At 39.2% G+C, this 21,841-nt stretch overlaps 1 long non-coding RNA gene across 1 annotated transcript; it reads left to right on the top strand.

The window, feature by feature from the left end:
• Positions 1-14,775: 14,775 nt before the first annotated feature.
• Positions 14,776-21,274, top strand: LOC134729436 (uncharacterized). The gene is made up of 3 exons (XR_010110525.1): positions 14,776-14,793; positions 15,239-15,349; positions 19,869-21,274. It is a non-coding gene; the product is annotated as an uncharacterized LOC134729436 (long non-coding RNA).
• Positions 21,275-21,841: the final 567 nt, after the last annotated feature.

Raw genomic sequence — 21,841 nt, 5'->3', positions numbered from 1 at the left:
GTCTACTCTACCCTGTTGACCTGGCCTCTTCCTGTCTCTCTAATGAGATTCTGAGGCTACTTTCCTTTTCACTTTCTAAACTCTAGCTCCACCTGCCTTCATTTCTTCCAGAGTATCAGGCTCTTCTGTGCCTCAAAGACTTTACACATACCTTTTCCTTTATTCTTACCTCTATGGATTTAAATAACCCCTACACTTCATTTGGATCAAGTGACCCTAACATACAAGACTAGTTTATGTCCTCTCTTATGCTCTGATAGCACATTGTATTTAATACTTGCATCAAAATGACAGGAATTTGCCATGGTTTCCCTAGTGCTGAACGATAATAGCTGAACAATAGTCACACTCAGCAATGTTTCTTGAACAAATTAAAGAATATATGAAATAAGTTAATGAGGGCCTTGTAAAATCAACAGGATGTGTCTTTGGTGTATAGGTATATTGATTCTGAAGAGAAAAAAACTAGGTGAATACAGATTTCCAATGAGATCACTTTTTTCCCTCAATTATTATTGTTTTCTAAAAACATTATTGCACTACAGACAGAAGGTTGATTAATTCTGTCTATTTAAAATGAATTCTCCCCACATTTTTGTTTCAATTTTTAATTGAATCATGTTTACATAAATAATCACATCATCCACAAATAATCATACCTTTGTTTTCTCCTTTTACACATTTGTACCTTTTACTTTATTTACCTAGAACTTCCAGTATGATGTTAAATAATAGTGACACCCTTTTCTTGTTTCCAGCGTTCATGAATGTTTTTCTAGCCAATCTGGATGATGTTAGGTATTGATTTGGGGACATCATTCTTCAAGCTGAGTAAGTGTCCACCTATTTCTAAATTACTTAAAAAAAATCAAGATGTAACGTATTAGTTCATTCTCATGCTGCTAATAAAGACATACCCGAGACTGGGTAATTTATAAAGGAAAGAGGTTCAATGGACTCACAGTTTCACATGGCTGGGGAAGCCTCACAATCATGGCAGAAGACGAAGAAAGAGCAAAGGGACTTCTTACATGGTGGCAGGGAAGAGAACTTGTGCAAGGGAACACCCATTTGTAAAACCATCAGATCTCCTGAGACTTGTTCACCACCATGAGAACAGTATGGGGGAAACTGCCCCCATGATTCAGTTATCTCCACCTGGCCCCATCGGGGATTATTACAATTCAAGGTGAGTTCTGGGTGGGGACACAGCCAAACTATACCATGTAATACTGACATTTATCAAATATCTTTAAGAAATCTTTCAAGATTACTTTTTTAGCTTGTTTTTTAAATTTATGGACTTGATTAACACTATAACAAACCTTAAACCATCTTTCTGTTTTTTGAATAACCCCTTACTGCTACATAAATATTTTAAAACAGAGTCATGTTTGACTGTAGCTTAAATTTCCTTTCAGGGACTGATTCGATGTCTTGATTGAAAATATTGGAAGAAAAGTATTAACTTTCCATAAAGGGAAATCTTTACTATTGACTTTTATAATAACTCCCTGTTGGCAAAAGCACATTCTCAACCCTTCTTCCTTCACTCTAATTTATTTACATATAGGCTTGAAGAGATTTCTCAAATTTTGTATTCATATTAAAATGAATTATTTCAATGAAAATGTTTTTTAAAAACTGTTTTTAAAAAGTGGTTTCAGGTCTAACTCATTGAGAACTAATTACCTTCCAGGTTTCAGGTGAGACTCATAATACCTGATTTGAGGTCTGTGTGAGTTGTTCACTTCATCTGAGAAGAGGTTTCCCTTTGCATAGAAAATCACCTCCCCTAGTTTCTGCATGCTGGGAACTCTACCTGATGGTATGATGTGTTTTTCTGTTCTGTGGTGTTGCTACCAACGATACTCTTTTGAAGAATGAGCTAAGTAGTTTCTAGAGTAGCTATGACAAGTGGACAATCTCAGAAGTTTGTACCTTGAGAGAAATAAGGCTTTGCTTAAAAGAAACGAGGCTACTGATTTGAATCGAAATTCAAAGTAAACTCATGATACCTGAAACTGTATTATTTTCATGCTATACATGCTGTCTAATATCACACAAACCATCTAGATCATTTGTCTCCCTCTTTCAGATTCCTGATCAAGACACATTTCCTGAGTAATTGCTTTCTACTCAGTTTACCCCCGTAGCGTTAAGTATCATTAGGTCCACTAGCTTAGAAGTTATTCTGCTCAATCTTAAATATGCCTAAATCTCTCCAGTCCTCTCCCTTCCCAGTGCCACTGCATTAGTCCAGGCCAGCATCATTTTCCCCTTGGATTATTGTAATTGCCTCTATTCTGCCTTAACTGCCTGAAGTCTCATTCCTTTCCCTGAACCCCTTACAATTTATTTTCTACATTGCTTGAATAATCTTTCTTAAATGCATGCCTGAGCATGTCATTCCCTGCTTGAAATCCTTCAATTACTCTCAATTGCCTTCATAATACAATCCAAGTTCTTTAGCAACAGCCACTTTAAATCCTTTCTGGAATAAGGTGGGATGTATACACAAACATGGACACATGCTTCCCTGAGCTGCTTAGCAGGACATATAAGGAAGACCCTTTGGATGCTGGCCTCTTCCTCTTTGGCTTTATCCTTTACTGTTTCACCTCTCACCCTCACACACTCCAGGCACCCTGGTCTGCCTGCCTTCCTGTGGATAGATTACGCTGCTGCTCCCTCTGTGTGGAATTCACCCTCCTCCATCTTTCAAGCCTTAGCTTATCCTTAGCAGGATATAGCCTGCACTGCGGAGCCGTCCCTGAGAGTGTGTTTGAAACCCTCTTCTAGACTCACCTAGCATTCTGCACATTTCTCTATTAAGCACTAACCCTATTCTTGTTCGTTTGCTTCTCAGTTACCAGGTTGTGCATTTATTGAAAATGAGAACTAGCAGAGCATTTGGTGTTTGTTAGGCACCCCAATCACATAGACAATTGTCTTATTTATTTTAAAATACCCTATCAAATGTTTCAGATCATGAAAAAAATAAAATGCCATATCATTTATTCCAGGCTGTGGCTCATCTGCAATAAATCAGACGTTGCTTCTCAGAGACTCCTGAATAAAACCATGTAGACCCATCTAGCCCAGCCCAGCCTTCCGGTCCAGGAACACTTCCTCTAATCTGTGGGCTGGTGTCCATCCCACATTTGCATGATGCCATGGCCTGAAGCTACTGCATGTTACCATTCCTAGAGGGACTGTGGTGACTTTTCATTGACTCTACTCAGTTGTTTGCTGAAAGTAGCTTGGGATATGGGTAATCTAGGGCTTTTGCTCTTCCAGAAGTGTTGACCATGGACTTTTCCCTATGGCAGAGTAGTCTGCAAACTTGTGAAATGGTTTAAATAGGTCTTGGGCAATTGTTTAGTTCTTCTTTTAGTTTTCTTGATGTGTTTTTTTTTTCTCCTCCCAAGATCTCTGGTGCCCTGAGCTGCCCCAATTTCTTTACTGTCACTTAACTTCTTACCACTTGGTCACTGCATGGGGTTTATATTTTCACTTCCTGTAAAAATTGTCCTTTATTTCCTTGGAAACACTTAGAACGGGATAATTCATAGCAAGTAGTTGATGATTAATAAGGATTTAATGATTTGTCTGTGTGCTTTTTGCATGTTAGTCGATTTTTTTCTACCGTAACCCCCCCCCTCAAAAAAACCTTGTAATGATGGATTTTCAGACAGCAAAAATGGACTAAGGGGGATTTTACAGGTGATAAGACCAAGAAAGGTTATACTTCTCAGCTTCCCTATTAAACACGTCACCTGGGTTTTCATCTATTTTGTGTAAGTATTGATTTGTTACACAGAGCAGTTCAAAGTAAGGCATCTCATAGAGCAAGTTCAAGCCTACTGTAAGCTGGTGGCTACATGCCAGGGTCTAATCTGGTGGAATAAGCATGGCAAAGAACTATTTGAGGAGTAGGGACACTCAGGTAGTAGGTAGATACCTCCTGGCTGTCAGGGGATCCCCCCAGGATCCACTTTGGGATCCATCAGTGATAATGACTTATAGTGGGAAAAGGAGCCATATACAACCAAGAGGCTGTTAAAGATCTCAGAGGAGGTTTTGCATTTTGGCCGTCTGTTGATTCAGATGGCAAGACTCATCTTTAAGAAGAATTTAAACATTTTCCCTTTATAGATGTTTTACAGTCTGCCCCTTGGATTCTCTGTATGGTGTCTTCACTGTAGCTACTTATGAAGTGATTTTCCACACTGATAGGAGCTCAGGCAGAGCTTCCCTTTCTGGTTGCCAAGACCCTGAAGGCTCAACTACATCCTATTGTCTCTCTTCCTTAGAATGGTTGAGGGAGAGGCTTCATAGAATCCTCTGGCTGGGTTGGGACAGCAAGACTCATTCCTGGGCCTTTATTTCAGCTTGAAATACACCACAAATTAATTGGGTTGATGCAGGTAATTAAGACAGTCACTTAGATTGTGTGCCTTTCCTCTGAAAAATTTCCTTAAGTTGCCAGATCTAAGCTTAGTGTATTGAAATGTTAATGATTCATGGCTTTTAAAAGAAAAATTTTTCCTTTGAATGGGATTCAGGGCTAAGAAAATGTTCAGACTGATTAGCACCTATGCTGTAGACTTACATACTTCTCCCTATAATTGTACATCATTTGCCATAACATATGTCTCAAGGAGTTCAATGCCAAACTTTCTGTAGATTCCTGCTGTTATAATGACAAGATTTCTGGTCTCTATTCTCAAATGGTTTTGTAGCAGAGAGAGAAATATTCTGGGATATTTTCTCGATCTGCAGTCAGAGAAGACTCAACTTTGAATACCAACATAGTTTGAGTAAACACGGGCAACTAACAGTCAGTCAGTTGGAAAAGGAGTCACCAGTAAAGAGGGTAGGATAATCCAAGTCCTTTAGCATTCTCTGCTGGTAGTTAACATTCTTTAGCCTGACCATGTTTGTGCTTATAGGTCTAATAACTTATGATATTGTCCCTTCTTCTACTAGGAAGGACAAATGGTATTTCTGGTCTTCATTGGTCACAGATCTTCTGTGTTTTTCATTTTAACTCCTTTTTGATAGGAATGCTTCATATCTCATTCTAATTTTGATGCTTCTGATCATGAGCTAGTTGCCTGATCCTTACTCCTTATAGGTCCCTGATATGGTTTGGCTGTGTCCCCACCCAGATCTCACCTTGAATTGTAATAATCCCCATGTGTCAAGGGCGGAACCAGGTGGAGATAATTGAATCATGGGGCAGTTTCCACCATACTGTTTTCATGGTAGTGAATAAGTCTCATGAGATTTGATGGTTTTATAAATGGGAGTTCCCCTGCACAAGCTCTCTTACCTGCTGCCATGTAAGATGTGACTTTGCTTCTCCTTTGCCTTCTGCCATGATTGTGAGGCCTCCCCAGCCATGTGGAACTGTGAGTCCATTAAACCTCTTTCCTTTATAAATTACCTAGTCTTGGGTATGTCTTTATTAGCAGTGTGAGAACAGACTAATACAGTCCCTTAGATTTAGAAGTTAACTTGGGAATGCACCCTACCTGACTTTGCAGATTCCCACCATAGTAGCACGGCAGAGACCCCTCATCTTCTTCTGACAGCTAAGTGTTCTTTAATTGTGCACCAAAGCTCTTCGGTCCTCCCTTAGAATTCAGATCACTCTTGGTTGGAGAAGAGTATTAGCATAAACATTTAAAAATAAACATTGTTGAATTATATTTAATTACAATAAATCACACTTATTTTTCCACTTTTTAAAAAAATCTTCTAAATGGTTCAGTAGATGGAAATGTGTTGTGGTGAAACATTTAATAATAATTTGAGCTCAGCAGAGCAGCCTACTGTTACCTTAAGACAGCACTGATATTTGATATACAGTTTGGGGATTTTAAACAAATTTATATATTCATGTAAACATTACGCAAGTCAATATACAGAGCATTTTCATCTAAGAAAATGTCTATGTCCCTTACCAGCCAATCCTGCTCCAAGCAATTATTGATCTGATTTCTATATAATGGATTAGTTTTGCTTGTTCTAAAATTTCATACCATGAATTCTTTACATCTTATTTTAGCATGAAGATTTTGAGATCCCTTTTTGTCATTGTAATTGACAGTAGCTTATTTAAATTGCTAAGTATATTTCATTGTATGAATATAAACAATTTGTTTACCCATTTACCCACTGAGGAACATTTCTGTTGTTTCCAAGTTAGGGTTATTATAAAGAAAGCTGCTATGAACATTAATTTATGTAGGAATCTTTTTGGAGATTTATGTTTCCAGTTCTCTTGGATACACAGCCAGGAGTAGAATTCTTAGATCACAGAGTGGGTATATTTTTAAATTTTGTAAGAAACTGCCAGTCTATTTTGCAAAGAGACTGACAGTTTCTTGTAATTTTTTTTCTCCTCCCAGTTGCCAAGACCCTGAAGGTTCAATTACATCCTATTGTTACTGTCTCCCTTCCCTAGAATGATTGAGGGAGAGGCTTCATAGAATCCTCTGGCTGGATTGGGACAGCAAGAGTCATTCCCGGGCCTCTCCTACATTGTTGTACATTGCCACCAGCAATGTAGGAGAGTTCTAGTTGCTCCAAATCTTTGCAACATTTACAACATTTGGTATTGTCAGTCTTTTACATTTTAGCCATTCTAGTATGTGGTAGTAACTGTAAAGTACTCCTTCTTTGTTTTCATTTGCATTTCCATTTTGTCTAATAAGCACTTTTGTATGTGCTCACTGGTCATTTATACATTTTTTGTGAAGTGGCTGATCAAATAAATTCTCCATTTTTTTTTTTTTGAGATGAAGTCTTGCTCTGTCCCCCAGGCTGGAGTGCAGTGGCATCTCAGCTCACTGCAACCTCCATTTCCCGGATTCAAGTGATTCTCTTGCCTCAGCCTCCCGAGTAGCTGGGCTTACAGGTATGCACCAGGCTAACTTTTTTTTTTTTTTTTTTTTTTTTAGTAGAGACAGGGTTTCACCATGTTGGCCAGGCTAGTTTCCATCTCCTGACCTCAGGTGATCCACCTGCCTCAGCCTGCCAAAGTGCTGGGATTACAGGCATTAGCCACCATGCCTGGCCAAATTTTCCATTTTCAATTGGTGTGTTTAGCTCCTTATTATTGAGTTGTAAGTATTCTTTACATATTTTGGATTGAAGTCTTCTTTCAGATATATGAAATGCAAATATTTTCTTCCAGATAGCTTGTCAATAAGTTGTTCTATCTCTGTTCTTTGTTCCTTTTTCAGATTTGTGGAATTTTACTCTAAGCACATGACCAGAGACTCAAGCAAACCTCTATGCAGATTCTGGGTCTCTGCTGTATAGATTCCATCCTTTCTGATACTCAGCCACACAAATTCCAGCCACCTCTAAACTCTGATTTTTGTCTTTTAAGCTCAAGGAAACCATTGTATTTTGCTTGTTTTCAGCACCTGATTCAGAAACTGCTTCCAGGCAGAAGGCCACTGTGATCACAAGTCTCGTTTTATTTTTACTCTTTTCTCAGGGATCACAGCCATGTATCATCTCTTTGTTCAGTGTCCAAAAACTGTTTCATATATTTTCTCCAGTTTGCTAGTTGTTTATTGTAGGAGAGCTAGTCTGATACCAGTTATTCCTGCCTTTTAGGCTGGAGGCTGAAACTTTCAGATATTACTTGGAAACAAAATAAAATCAAATAGAAAAGTAGCAGATTAAGAGATTTTAGAAAATATAATTAAATGCAGCATTAGTACACTCTAAAGATATCTGCTCAAGGAACGACTTAAAGGTTTATGCTTTATTTTTCTTACAATTTAAGGAAATATTCAGCCTATGCTATTGAAAGAATTATTAGTTTTCTATTATTTTCCCAACACATTTTGTTTCCAAAGCTGCTTATATAAAAACAAACAAACAAAAAAACCCAAAAAACTAAATTTAAGTACTACAATTGAGTTGACATACCTACTATTACTTGCACTGAAATGCCATTATTCCCCAGCTAAGCATAATGTGTCCTATTCCTTCATGTATCTTTCCAATTTTTCTGCTTTCTACTTTTCTGCAGGCCTACCTGCACCATATTCAGAAGTTGGAGAATCAATAAGGACCAGGTGTTTAATCATGAAAGATAACATTTTTAAACTGTTATGAGGAGATAGTAACTATGCTAAGTGATCTATCTTATTTGATACTCATAACAACCCTGAGATAGAAGTATAACTTTGTGACCTTGAACAACTGATTTAATAATTGTAAGTCTCAGCCTGCTCATCTGCACAATGGGAAAATAAACAGATAAGCAAGGGTGTGAGCCCAGGCCATCACACTTCAGAAGGTGGATTGCTTGCTAATAATAATTTAGGAAACAATTCCTCTGCACCCTGACTCCTCCTTGTTTGAGCACACGTTTGAATACATATAATACAACATATAGTATGTACATTTCTTTTTTCCATCAAAACTGTACTAACATAGCATAAAACAATTTCAAAGAAAGTTTAAATCCATGAGGTTAAAAGATCAGGATGGGTGAGGCCGGGCATGGTGGCTCACGCCTGTAATCCCAGCACTTTGGGAGGCTGAGGCGGGAGGATCACGAGGTCAGGAGATCGAGACCATCTGGCTAACATGGTGAAACCTCATCTCTACTAAAATTGCAAAAAATTAGCCGGGTGTGGTGGCAGGCGCCTGTAGTCCCAGCTACTCGGGAGGCTGAGGCAGGAGAATGGCGTGAATCCAGGAGGCTAAGCTTGCAGTGAGCTGAGATCACGCCACTGCACTCCAACCTGGGCGACAGAGTGAGACTCCGTCTCAAAAAAAAAAGAAAAAAAAAATCAGGAAGGGTGAAAACAATGAACAAGAAATTTCTTCAACAGGTAGCTAATGGGAACAGGGCAACTAGTTTGCTAAATGACTCATCAGACTGGAGGGAGCTGAAACCCATGCACCTGCAGATAAATATGTGAATTAAAAATAAGCTTGTTTATGTTAATGAAACAGTGAATTTCAAGCAGTTGTTTTGAAGGACAGAATGAAGGAAGGCAAGAGTAAAGGACATGAAAATACTAAAAGATAGCATCCAACATTTTTCATCACATCCCAAGACTTACCCTAACAGGAGGCAGGATTTACCAGGAGGCAGGATTTACTTTCTGGAGAACACCAAACAAAACTGAAAGCCAGGAGTGATGGTATTGCCGTATGTGAAAAACACAGGACTAGGGCAAGGCTTACATACTGACATGTCAATAGGATACTGGATGCCAAGTACATTATCCACAAGCCAAGTTCCTCTAGTACCCTCAATGATTCCCTGGAAAAATAAAAAGCCCCTGAGAAAGCTGGATATGGTGATATTTAGGGGTTTCCCTAAACAAAATGATTAGGTTCCTTCCCATTGATTCTACAATGAAGCCCATCATCTCAAAAGCCTTTCTTGCAGATACAGGAATTGATAGGCAAGGATCTCCAGGCATGGACAGAAGCCTCCACTTGGACATGAAAGATGGGGAAGAGGGTGGGGAATAGAGAAAGGGAGAGAGTAAGAGAGAGAGAAAGTAAAGTAGAGGCATAGAAACAATGCAAAGAGCAGAAGAAAATTTCAAAAGTATAAATAATATCCCTAAGAAAATAGGAAAAAATTTATATGCACAAAAGGACTATATAAATAATAGAGAGTCGTAAGGGGCTCTTGGATACACACACACCCTACATGATTCTATATACATATATATGATATTTTGTATATGTGAGTCTGTCCTGCAAACTCTAGCTGACCATCCTCCCCAAACAATCATATCTGTCTGTTCAACTCCCAGGGAATGCTAAGCTCCCTGGGTTACCCCTTCCTTGTACTGCACTTTTGAGATTCTCTACAGGCAGTAAGCTGGGTCAATTATAGAGGCTTATTCTGTTGTTTTCCTTCTTTTGGGGCTCACTGTCCTTCATTGAGTAATGTCCACTGTCTTTAAAACCATTACTTCATGTATTTTTGTCCCAAATTTTAAAATTTGTTTCAGACAAGAAGGCAATATGGTTCTTTAAAAAAGGTTTATTTTATTTTATTTTACTTTATTTTATTTATTGATTTTTTTGAGATGGAGTCCTGCTCTGTTACCCAGGCTGGAGTGCAGTGGCACGATCTCGGCTCACTGCAACCTCTGCCTCCTGGGTTCAAGCAATCCCCCTGTCTCAGCCTCCCAAGTAGCTGGGATTACAGGCGCTATCCACCATGCCTAGCTAATTTTTGTATTTTTAATAGAGACGGGGTTTTGTCATGTTGGCCAGGCTGGTCTCAAACTCCTAATCTCGGATGGTCTACCTGCCTTGGCCTCACAAAGTGCTGGAATTACAGGCCTGAGCCATGGCGCCCAGCCAAAAATTGTTTATTTTAAATTTCTGTAAGCACATAGTAGGTGTATATATTTATATGTTACATGAGATGTTTTGACACAAGCATGAAATGCATAATAATCCCATTATGGGGTATCCATTCCCTCAAGCATTTATCCTTTGTGTTACAAACAATCCAATTCCACTCTTTTAGTTATTTTAAAATGTACAATTAAATTATTGACTATAGTCACCCTATTGTGCTATCAAACTCTAGGCCTTATTCATTCATTCTATTTTTTTGTACCCATTAACAATCCCCACCTTCCCATCACACCCCCACTACCCTTCCCAGTCTCTGGTAACTGTCCTTCTACTCTCTATTTCCATGAGTTCAATGGTTTTGATTTTCAGATCCCGCAAATATGTGAGAACATGTGATGTTTGTCTTTCTGTGCCTGGCTTATTTCACTTAACATAATGACTTCCAGTTCCATCCATGTTTTCTCAAATGACTAAATCTCATTTTCTTTTTTTATGGCTGAATAGTACTCCATTGTGTAGAAGTACCACATTTTCTTTATCCACTCATCTATTCACGGGCACTTAGGTTGCTCCCAAATCTTGGCTATTGTGAACAGAGTTATAACAAACATGGGAATGCAGATATCTCTTTAATACACTGATTTCCTTTCTTTTGAGTATACACCCAGCAGTGGGATTGCTGGATCATATGGTAGCTCTTTTTTTAGTTTTCTGAGGAACCTCCAAACTGTTCTCCATAGTGGTTTTACTAATTTACATTCTTACCAACAGTGTACAAAGGTTCCCTTTTCTCCACATCCTCACCAGGATTTGTTATTGCCTGTCTTTTGGATAAAAGCCATTTTAACTGGGGTAAGATGATATCCTATTGTAGTTTTGATTTGCATTTATCTGATGATCAATGATTTTTGAGCACCTTTTCATATGTCTGTTTGCCATTTATATGTCTTCTTTCATGGAATGTCTATTCAAATCTTTTGCCCATTGTTTGATTGGATTATTAGATTTTTTTTTTCTATAGAGTTGTTTGAGCTCCTTATATATTCTGGTTATTAATCCCTTGTCAGATGGGTAGTTTGAAAAAAATATGGTTCTTTTTATTTCATTTTGGCTAGAAGTGGAACTCACTACATGAAACTATGAAAAAACTAAAATTGCATAAAAAGTGGTCCAAGTCATTGTTAATAAATTCCACTTTCTTGTTGAAGCTCTGATGATAAAGCCTTCATGGTTTTCATGGATGAGAAACAACTTAGGTCTCTTCTAAAAATTTTACCTAGATAAAAATTTTCAGTTTCCTATTTATAGGTTGCTATTTTTGAAATAATTATCAAGTTAATCACATGATGTTGAAGATAAAGGAGACAGGGTCATTTGTCAAATGTCTACCTGGATGCTTTTCAGGTGAGGCATTTACTATTGTTTGAATGTGCACCCTCTAAAATTCGGTTGTTGTCATTGTGATAGTATTAAGTGGTAGGCATTTAAGAGGGGATCAGGCCGTGAGGGCTCCTCCTTTGCGAATGGGATTAACGCCCTTACAAAAGAGGCTTCACAAAGCATTTGGGCCTCCTGCCCTTCCTTCCACAATGTGAGGATATAGCTCCCACCAGGTAAATCTTGCCGTGATCTAGGACTTGCCAGCCTCCAGAACCGCAAGAAAATAAATTTCTGTTCCTAATAAATCACTCTGTCTCAAGCATTCTGTTACGGCAGCATACGATGGACTAAGACAGCATTTAACCTCTTTGATCTTTAGTTTCTTCCTCTGCAGAATGAAGTTGACACTGTCTACTTTGCTCTGTTATTACAAAGTTTAACTAAGATACTTAGGAGAAAACTAGCACAGAGCCTGATTCATAATAATTTCCAAAAACTATTAGTTAATTTATTCTTAAGCAATTCAATCAAGGCAATATGGTGATAGGTTTATTTTGTTCTACACTGTCTTGTTGTCTTAAATAATTTCCTAGTAAATATAGCTGGCTCCTGAAGCACATTATATTTCAGTACTCCATTTCCCATGAGCAACCAAGAAGCAGGACTTGGCACACAGAGAGGGCAGGCCTGTGGTCAACAGATGCATCTGCAACAGTGATGCTTGGGGTGATGTGTTGGGCTATGTGTCTCAGACCCAGGCCAGGGTTGAGGAAGTGTACTGCTTTCTGCAGCACCTCTCAAGCTGAGGGCCTGCAGTTGTGCAGTTGGAGACACATGTCCATGGCAGAAGATCAGCTGCTTTAGCAGCTAATTAGTGAGAGGGGTTATGCTTGACATTTGGAAAGTTCTTAAGTGAGCCATGCCGGAGTGAGAAGCTGAATAACATCCTTACGCTATCTGTCACATCGTTTATGTTCACTTCTTTTGGCCTGGCCTCAGCACACTGCATAAATCTACAGCTGCAGAAACCAAACTCTCATATAAAATTGAAGGATTTATTTTGAGGTATTGAAAGGTTTATAGCTGAAAAAGTTAAAATTTGCCGAATCGGCATTTGGAGGACTCTCCCTTATGCCTCACCCCTCTTGGCTTTCTAATTCTGTTCTCTAAATTTCTGTCTCCACAGGGAGACCAGGTAGCCAGGGAGAAACAGTGACATGGAAGGAATTGTCCAGACTTCACCTACTAATGCCCTTTTGTGGCTTCATATTTCAACCAGAGTAGTTCTCAGAAGCTGTCATTAGGAGCTAAGATCCCGATACAAGAAAACTATAACAATCATTCAACTCTGCTCTGGTGCCGGTTGCATTCTGGACTCCAGGAACATCAGTCCTTTTTCAGGACATATTTTGCAGGGCAGTCCTAAGTTCTCAATACCTTCTTCCCTGCATCTTGACTGCTTTCGTGGGAATCAGCTTAAGTCTTTAGTTCCTGCATAAAATAAAAACTGAGTTATCTCTCCTGTATTGAATGCAGAGTTTATTACTTCCTCCTCTGGAACCTGCAGATCGTCTCTAGTAACCTACATTTCCAGCTTGAGGTCTGGCTCATTTATTGAGCTAAGAGGGATAGCTCTTCAGATAATAGAATGCTTTCATATGGATGGGGTATCAAAGTTTAAAACTCAAAAAGTAAATATACATATGAAATACCATTGAGAGCCAGGTATGGTGGCTCTCACCTGTAATCCCAGCACTTTGGGAGGCCAAGGCAGGTGGATCACCTGAGGTCAGGGGCTCAAGACCAGCCTGGCCAACATGGTGAAACCACATCTCTATGAAAAATACCCAAAAATTAGCCAGGCATGGTGGTGGGCACTTGTAATCCCAGCTACTCAGGAGGCTGAGGCAGGAGAATCACTTGAACTCAGGAGGTGGAGGTTGCAGTGAGCAGAGATCGCACCATTGCACCCCAGCCTGGGCAATAAGAGTGAAACTCTGTCTTAAAACATACTACTGTGGCAGAGGGTTGGGAGACAATGCAACATTTTGGAAGACCAGTAAGTAGAAACTGGAAGTCTTTATATCTGAGACTGAGTCTTCATATCATTGACTTGTTCCATGACCTAGGTAGGGAGAAGGAGAAATATTGGCCTCCATCATTTTATTTGTAATGCATGAAATATCAAATCTGTAAGTTAATAATGGCATATACTTTGTCTTCTAGGGATGTTGTGGGAAATCAAAGAGATAATACATATAGCCTTGAAAGCTGTAAAGAGCTCTAAAAATATGCGCAATGACTCACAGGAATGCCAATTCCACTGTTTGGCCGTTGCTGCTCTTCTCACCCTCTGCTCCTTCTTCCCAAATCATTCACTAACCCTCTTCCTTTTCTCTAGCCCTCTCCAAGCCATGAGATGGAAGAGTGTCCTTATATGAAGACTGCTGGAGTTCCATGGGCTGGTAGTATCTTTCTTATACATTTCTGCTGCTCTTATAGCACTTCTTGGGGCGGGACTGTTGGGGGGCATATTTACAGAAATAATTCCAGAGGTGTGTTTTTGTTGGATCAGCCCTGACTCCAGAGTGCAGTAGCAGCAGACCCTGACAAATGGAAAAGGCTTTTAATCTGCAAATGAAAAGTCTAAAACTGGCCCCTGGCTGCCCTCCTACTCCAGTGGTCTCTTCTGGGAATACGCTCACTTTTTAGTTGAAATACAACTATTTGGGCCCCTCTACAGACTTAAGCAGCAACTGAAGTGTGCAGTGGCTAAGGAGGCGAGGGCTCACTCTTACCGTTTTGTAGGCACGCATGTCTGAACTCTGCAAAGGCTTGGTGAAATCTCCCTTATCCTGTAAGAAGAGAAATCCTTTTTACCTCTCTCTGCCCAATGCCAGTTCCAACAGCTGTAACTATTTCATTTTTAATTTGCTCCTTGCAGCCTTGTCTCTGCTTAATCCATTAAGACAACGTTGAATGTTCCCGGCTCATATATTTATAAAGGAAAAAAAAGAAGAAGGAAAAAGACTTTGAAAAATGGTATCTAAATTGTAGCCAAATGTACTCAGAACTCTCCTAGGTTAAATTGCAAATAATTTTCTTTCAAACATCACAAACACTCTCTCTAACTTAATTCAACAAATTGGACCGAGGGGTTTCATTGCTTTCAGAAACATGATTCATTCTCTCTTTTTTTTTCCCTCTCTCTCTCTGTTCTGTTCTTCCCCCACCCCCCACCCTTTCCTTCCAGAAATTTTCTTCTGGTTGCTTTTTAGCCACACTGCATTGTCTCTAGGTTTCCTTCCTGAAGCTTCCATGAATAATTTGTCTGTCTGTTGAGAGAGAATCATTTTGTAGACCAACCCCATCCTTGCATTGCTGGGGGGTGGAGGAGAGGGAAAGGAGAGAGAGCTGCTTTAAATCAATCAGTTGACACTAATCTAATGTCTAATTAGTTCTGGGTGGGCGTGTGCTTTGATTATAGGAAGTGCCTCAGGCTGTGGCTGGCGTTTGAAGGGCTGCTCCACACATATCAATCATCCTTTGACAAGATCTGGAAGAAAAAAAAAACAACAAAAACCACCCCCCAAAAAGGGTATGTTTCTATCATCTGTTGATTATCTGTTTCCAGCGGTCCAAACCAGTGCTTTGAAACTCATCCGTTTGCTCTTAGCAATGAGTGCTTGACCAGAGAGAGAGACAAACTTTCTAAGGTCAACTGAAACTGCCAGTTGTGTCAAATAATTACTTCCTGTGTCACAAAATACCTAATCATATTTAATAACAGTTATGCATTTCATTGTTTTTTAAATCTAAAATAAATGCAGAAGCTCTACTTGTGAGTATTCAGCTGAACCCTAAAAGGAGTAATTCATTATTATGGAATTGTTCCTATTTATAGTTTATGTTAAATGAGAGATGATGGAATAAAATAGACAAAATCTTTAATTAAAATAAGAAATTGCTTTTTATTGAAAATGGCATGTGTGCAATTATTTTCTAATTTTTTTTTCTTTTTTGTCTGTAGTTAAATTCTGTTCTTTTCAGGGGACAGATGGTTTAGAAATTTTCCTAGAAGTTCCCTTGGCAGATTTAGGTGCTTGCTGCTACTGTTACTATTTCTAGTAGAAAGGTAGGAGGCTAGTCTCATTCTCACTTGCTCTTTTTCTAAGACCTGCTCTAACTGTGACTCAAAGTTACAGAACGATGATTAGATCAGAATTAGTAAGGCAGTTTGATGTCCAGTAGTTTTTAAAACAAACAAAAAATTTAACCGAAGGGTTGATTTCCCTCTCATGCTTATTCGTTATGAGATTGAAAACAGGTATTTTAAAGCAATGTTTTTATTTCAGATCTATTTGATTTGCTTTTCTGTGTGCTTTTATTTTTCTAATGATTCCAAGCTGTCGAATCTGTTGGACCCAGGGAAGTGGAATGATAGTAAAAGGTGCTACTTAAAGAGATTTGCGTGCAAAGCCTTGTATAAAATACCATAGGAGGCTCTGCAGACTATTAGGCTTAAATCCTGGCCCTGCTACTTACCAGCTGTGTGACCTTGGGCAAGGTACTTAACCTCAACGAGCCTCACCTGTAAAATGGACAGCATGATAGTGCCTCTTTCATAGGGTGATTATGAAAATTAGATAATATGATGCACGTGAAGTGTTTAACACATGGTAAGCACTCAATAAAGTGCTCAGTGTTATTGTTGGTGTAGATAAGTGAGTGTTTTCCCAACAGCCCTGGCTGAGTTTAGAAATCCATAAAATGTGTGTTTCTCTTTGGAGGCAGAGACTGGAACAGGAAGGTCCTTTATCATATTTTATGTGAGTACCAAACGTTGATACTTCTATCATTCTCTCAAATAGAAGTATTGTGGGCTCACAGACACATTGCATTATTGGATGTGAAAGAAAATACTTAAGATTATTGACCCACTTTGAGTTAAGGTATTTCTTTTTTAAACACATTTCATAAGACTACATTTTCTTATTCTATGTGAAGAAATTCTAGTTTGACAACTTTACAAGGGAATTCACATTGGAATGTTCACTGAAGTTCCCCTGTCCTCAATGATAACTTCAAGAAAATGTCTCCTCTCCCCTTGCCCCTCTCTTCTTCTTTAATGCAGGACAAAATAGGGAAACAATGGTGTATATGTTATCAAAGGCACTAGCTCATACTTTTACCTCTAAAATTTAATGCCTTCAAGTTTTTCTCGAAATTTGAAATATATATGAAATATAAGTGACTTAACTTGAAAATATCCTTTCATTTTTACTCGTGATACATTTTAGAAGTTTTCATAAATGTTGACATGAAAACATGCATTTTAATATGAATTATTATTGTAAACTTAAGTTTTTTAAATTTGAGAAAACGAGACTATCACGAAAGTGATTAATTCTGATTTCTTTCCTCGCAGCACCTTTTTGGTAGGTGTCTACTCACCAGTTGATTAAAAAAATCCAGTAAGGAAGTTGTCAGAAGCAGAAACTTGCATTATGTATTTTCAGATTCCTTACTGAAAGACTGTTAAGTTTTATTACTCTGAATGAATTTTGAAAAGAGCAGTTAAAGGCAATAAAAACAAGTTTTATTTTGCAGAGACATGCTATTTCATTACTTTCAATTATGTATAACAATTTAAAGTAAGATGATAGGGGATTGCCAATAAGAGGTTCTGCCCTTTTACCTATTTTAAGTAATAAAAGAGTAGATAATAAAGATTTATAATTAGCGTGTTTATGATGAATATTTTAAAGATTTGGATTCATTTTTACATGTTTAATTTAGTTTAGTTTTTTTTTTTTTTTTTTTTTACAGGAGTCTCCTATGTTGCCCATGCTGATCTCTAGCTCCTGGGTTTAAGGGGTCCTTCTACCTTGGCCTCCCAAAGTGCTGTGATTACAGGCATGAACCACTGCACCCAGCCAAGTTTAGTAAATGTTTAAATGATTTTTTCAATATAATGAAAATGAAATAATGGGCCGGGTGCTGTACCTCACACCTGTAATCCCAGCACTTTGGGAGGCCAAGGCGGGTGGATCACCTGAGGTCAGGAGTTTGAGACTAGCCTGACCAACAAGGTGAAACCCCATTTCCACTAAAAATACAAAAATTAGCCGGGCGCGTTGGCAGGCGCTTATAGTCCCAGCTGCTTGGGAGGCTGAGACAGGAGAATTGCTTCAACCCAGGAGACGGAGGTTGCAGTGAGCTGAGATTGCGCCAATGCGCTCCAGCCTGAGCGACGGAGCAAGACTCCGTCTCAAAAAAAAAAAAAAAAAAAAGAAAAGAAAATGAAATAATGCAATGAATAGTTGAACAGATCTTCAGGCCAGTTTGCATCATACCATATCAAAATCTGAACTAACGGTATTGGAAGAATGTTGTTCTACTTTCCACATTGTCTTTACAACTAATTAAAATCCCCAGCAGTACCCACAAATGGCAAAAAGGAACAACTCTTGCCTTCCAAAAGCCCACATCACCTTTTGTTTTGATAAACTGTGATATAAAAAGCTCAGCTGAAATTAAGACCATGCTACAAGAAGCAATATAGAGGGAGCAATATTAAGTTGCTTTCTTTCTTCAGGGGCCTTGAATGTGGTAAATAGTTCTCTGCTACTGTGGGAACATGTTTTAAAATTGTGGTGGGAGGGAGTGTGTCTAGACTGCAGAAAACACTTTCTAACCATGAGGGTTATATGTCATGGGAAAACAGTATTACAGCAGGGGCTATAGAACTTCCTGCTATGGGGATTTTATAATAAGAGCCAGGCTGGTGTCATTTCACACAAGACCTGCCCGGAGGTAGGGGAATGGATAAAATGACCTTTCCTGCCTCCTCCATAGGCTATAGCTGGTCCTTAATGAAAACCTGGTACCAAGGACTAGTTTGGTGTGGAACAATGCTTTTAAGGCCAAAGTTTAATTTCATAGCAGAAACCAGATACTACAGATGGACAGATCACTCTCTTCTGAGATGGATAAAGTGACTTGGTCTTTAGAGCTCAACCCAAGGGGGACTTTAAGGAATATTCTCTGGGAACTGCATCCTCTGCTGGCCAAAACATTATTTGATGATTTCATGGATTCTTTCCATTTCCAGGTCTTATGATGTATTATTACTCCCACTGCATCATTATAGTCTAACATTTTAGTATCCACATGGTGACAGACACCAACCAAGGCATTTGGCCATCAAACTTCAAAATGTGGTCTTGTTTCATTGCTGCACGTTTGCTCAGGATGGTAGCTGCTGTACTTCTTTCTTTCTCTCCTTTGAATTTGAGTGTGTTCTTATCATCATGGTTAAGATCTGTATGTAGAGTTATTCAGTTTCAGTCTACATTCCAAGGTGGTTGCTGTGAAAGTTTATTGGTATTGCAACGTATTCTCTTGGAAGTTAAAAGTCCCCAGTGCCCTTGATCTTCGATCTTTTTATTTTCACAAAAATAACAGATATGGTCTACATGGGGATATCAAATATGAGTAGTTTCATATTAGGTTGTGTGTGCGTGTGCGTGTGTGTTTGTGTAACCAATTCATACCAATAATGCTCAATGGGCCATCCAGAGAAATGATTATGTTGTTGCCTTTTACGACTCTCACCTGGCATAACTCTGAAACGAGATAGGATTGCTACGCTTACTATTGAAGTAGGCCAATGGGCAGGCTTTTCAGGGTGGTGGGAGAAGAGGTACAAGGAAGCTTTCTGGCTTCCTTTTTGTATGTGTTCCTGTTGAATGCCGGTGACTTTGACTTCTTTTCTGTTGCTACTGAAACAGAATAAGGTGGCACACAATGGGGGTGGCAGGAAGGGAGGGGCGGCGGGCAGGTCTCCGCAACAGGTGCAGGCAACATGGCCACCCCTTTCCCACACGTATCAGGGAGTCTCAAGTGGCCATGTGCGCTCAGAAAATGAAATCGAAATGCAGATCAGGTGTCTGCCAATTAGAAGTTGGAAGCGAAAGAGCAACAAGGGGTTGTGAGGAAGGGAGGGGCTCAGGGAGAGGGGTTGTTTGTGTCCCTCTATCTTTGTTAGCCCCATATCCAAAGCTCGCATGTGAAATCCTATCTGTGTTATTTTGCCTCCAATAATCGTGCTCCAGTGAGGTTCCGAGATGGTATCTGGATGATGAACACAGAGAGAGCTTCCATTGTTCCTCTTCTCCTTTGTGCAGAGGAAGCCGTTGGCTGGTAAGTGTCTTCAGGTGGGCCTGGAAAGTTCCCAGGGAGGCAGATAGTGTAGGGAACCAGGCATGGGGCTTCCCCACAACTGGCCGTCTTCTGTGCCAGCACCTCTGCCCTCTACCTCATATATCATTCATATGTAATGGACTGATAGTGCCTGTCATATCCTTAAATCTGACCTGAAATTGTGATATTTGAGGCAATTTGAGATCAGACAAGTAGAGGACATGTTTGTGGTTAAGGAATTATTTTCAGGGGTCTGTCAAAGTATTTCCATATGAGGCTAATGCCATTTTTCTAAGAAGCACATGCAAGAGACAAAATAAATATTATTTCGTTTCCTTTGGTACATTAAAAGTAAAAGATTCTGATTGTCGAAAGAAGGCATTGGCAGGGAGATTTTTGCAAGAGCAAGTAAAATGCACTGTTAACTAAGAAAGTGATTGTTTTTGGGGGTGGAAGGGATAATTTTGGGGGTCCTATTTTTCAGACTTGAGGTTTGTGTGGAGATCGCTAAGTGATTTATGTTTTAGTTAATTTTCATTTCAATTTTCTGCATAATGGGGAGAAGGAATATATTCCAGTGATTCCCTCTCCAAACTTGCTCGTTTGATCCCTGCATTATACCGCTTGCTTCAGTGACTTCTAACTTGATATATTCATTACGTGTAACAGCTTTCACAAAGCTTTGGCATCTGCTACTCTTTATGTGGGGTCCTTTTTTTTTTTTTTTTTTTCTTTCCCTCTATTTGATGACCTCTTTCTCATCCTCCAAGACTGGGACCTAATGTCCCTTCTCGGTCAAACGTTCTCCAACCCCCTCAGGCATAATATAAGCCCCCTTCCTCTTTGTTGCCCTGAGCTTTCTGTGTGCATTAAGGCATGGCAATTATTTGTTAATATGGCTGTCTCTTCCCTGGGTGATGAGTCTGTCTGGAGCTGGGGACTTTCCTCCTTCTTTAATTTTCTCACTGTCTGATGTGGTGCTCCATAAATACTGATTGATGATTCCAGAAATGAATGGGGCTTTCAGAGGTTAGAGTGAGCTTGACTGAAAGATGGGATTCTCAATCCTCTTTAATGATTTGCCACGGATGAGCACTAGAGCCCAGAATTAGGAAGGCAGTTCTCAGATCTTCCTTTCGTAGTAATAAGGATTTTAGGTCATCAGTAAGTGTGATATTGAATTTATGGTCAGACTTCTTTATATGCATTTGCTTGTATATAACTAATGATGATAATAATTGCTGATATTTGTGAGTGTTTGACATATGCCAGGCACTCTGGTGAGCAGCTTTATGCTTACAATATCATTCTCTGCCTACAAGAATGCTATGTGGTTTATACTATTATCCTCACGTTATGTGTGAGGAACCCAAGGTAGAGGGACTTAGGTCCTCACTATTAGTAAGCAGTAAAATCTGGGTATGAACTCAGGGAGCCTGGTTGCAGAGTGTTGATACTGATTATGTTAGTATCAAATGAGGGCTATGGGAAACAGTCAAGGATGCTCCGACTGTACTGAGCAGTTGTAGGGTTTCAGTCTGTGTTTTCCTGCCCTACTAGAATTCCTAAGGCATCAAGTATTTCCTATTTTCATATTACCTGTAATTTTTCTCTGACCTTCCAGAGTTCAGAAAAATGTTAAGTGCATATCCCGGACCAGTTTGGGTCTCCAGACTGAATGAAGCCAGTCAGCTGGGATTCTGGTTGAGTCTCAGACTCAGAAGAAACTTGTGGGATTAAGTGGTTTTTCTGGAAAATATTGGCTGAAAACCACATTCACCCCAAATTGCTGTGTGAATGAAACACATGGGTTTTCTTTGTGTTTTGAATAATTCCAGTGGTGGCCTCAAGCTTCTATTTCCCTGTGTTTTTATGGAGTTAACCA

The sequence above is a fragment of the Pan paniscus genome, chromosome 19, assembly GCF_029289425.2.
Source record: "Pan paniscus chromosome 19, NHGRI_mPanPan1-v2.0_pri, whole genome shotgun sequence".
NCBI lineage: Eukaryota > Metazoa > Chordata > Mammalia > Primates > Hominidae > Pan > Pan paniscus.
The sequence above is the reverse complement of the archived record's forward strand: the minus strand, read 5'-3'. Positions and strand labels throughout refer to the sequence as shown.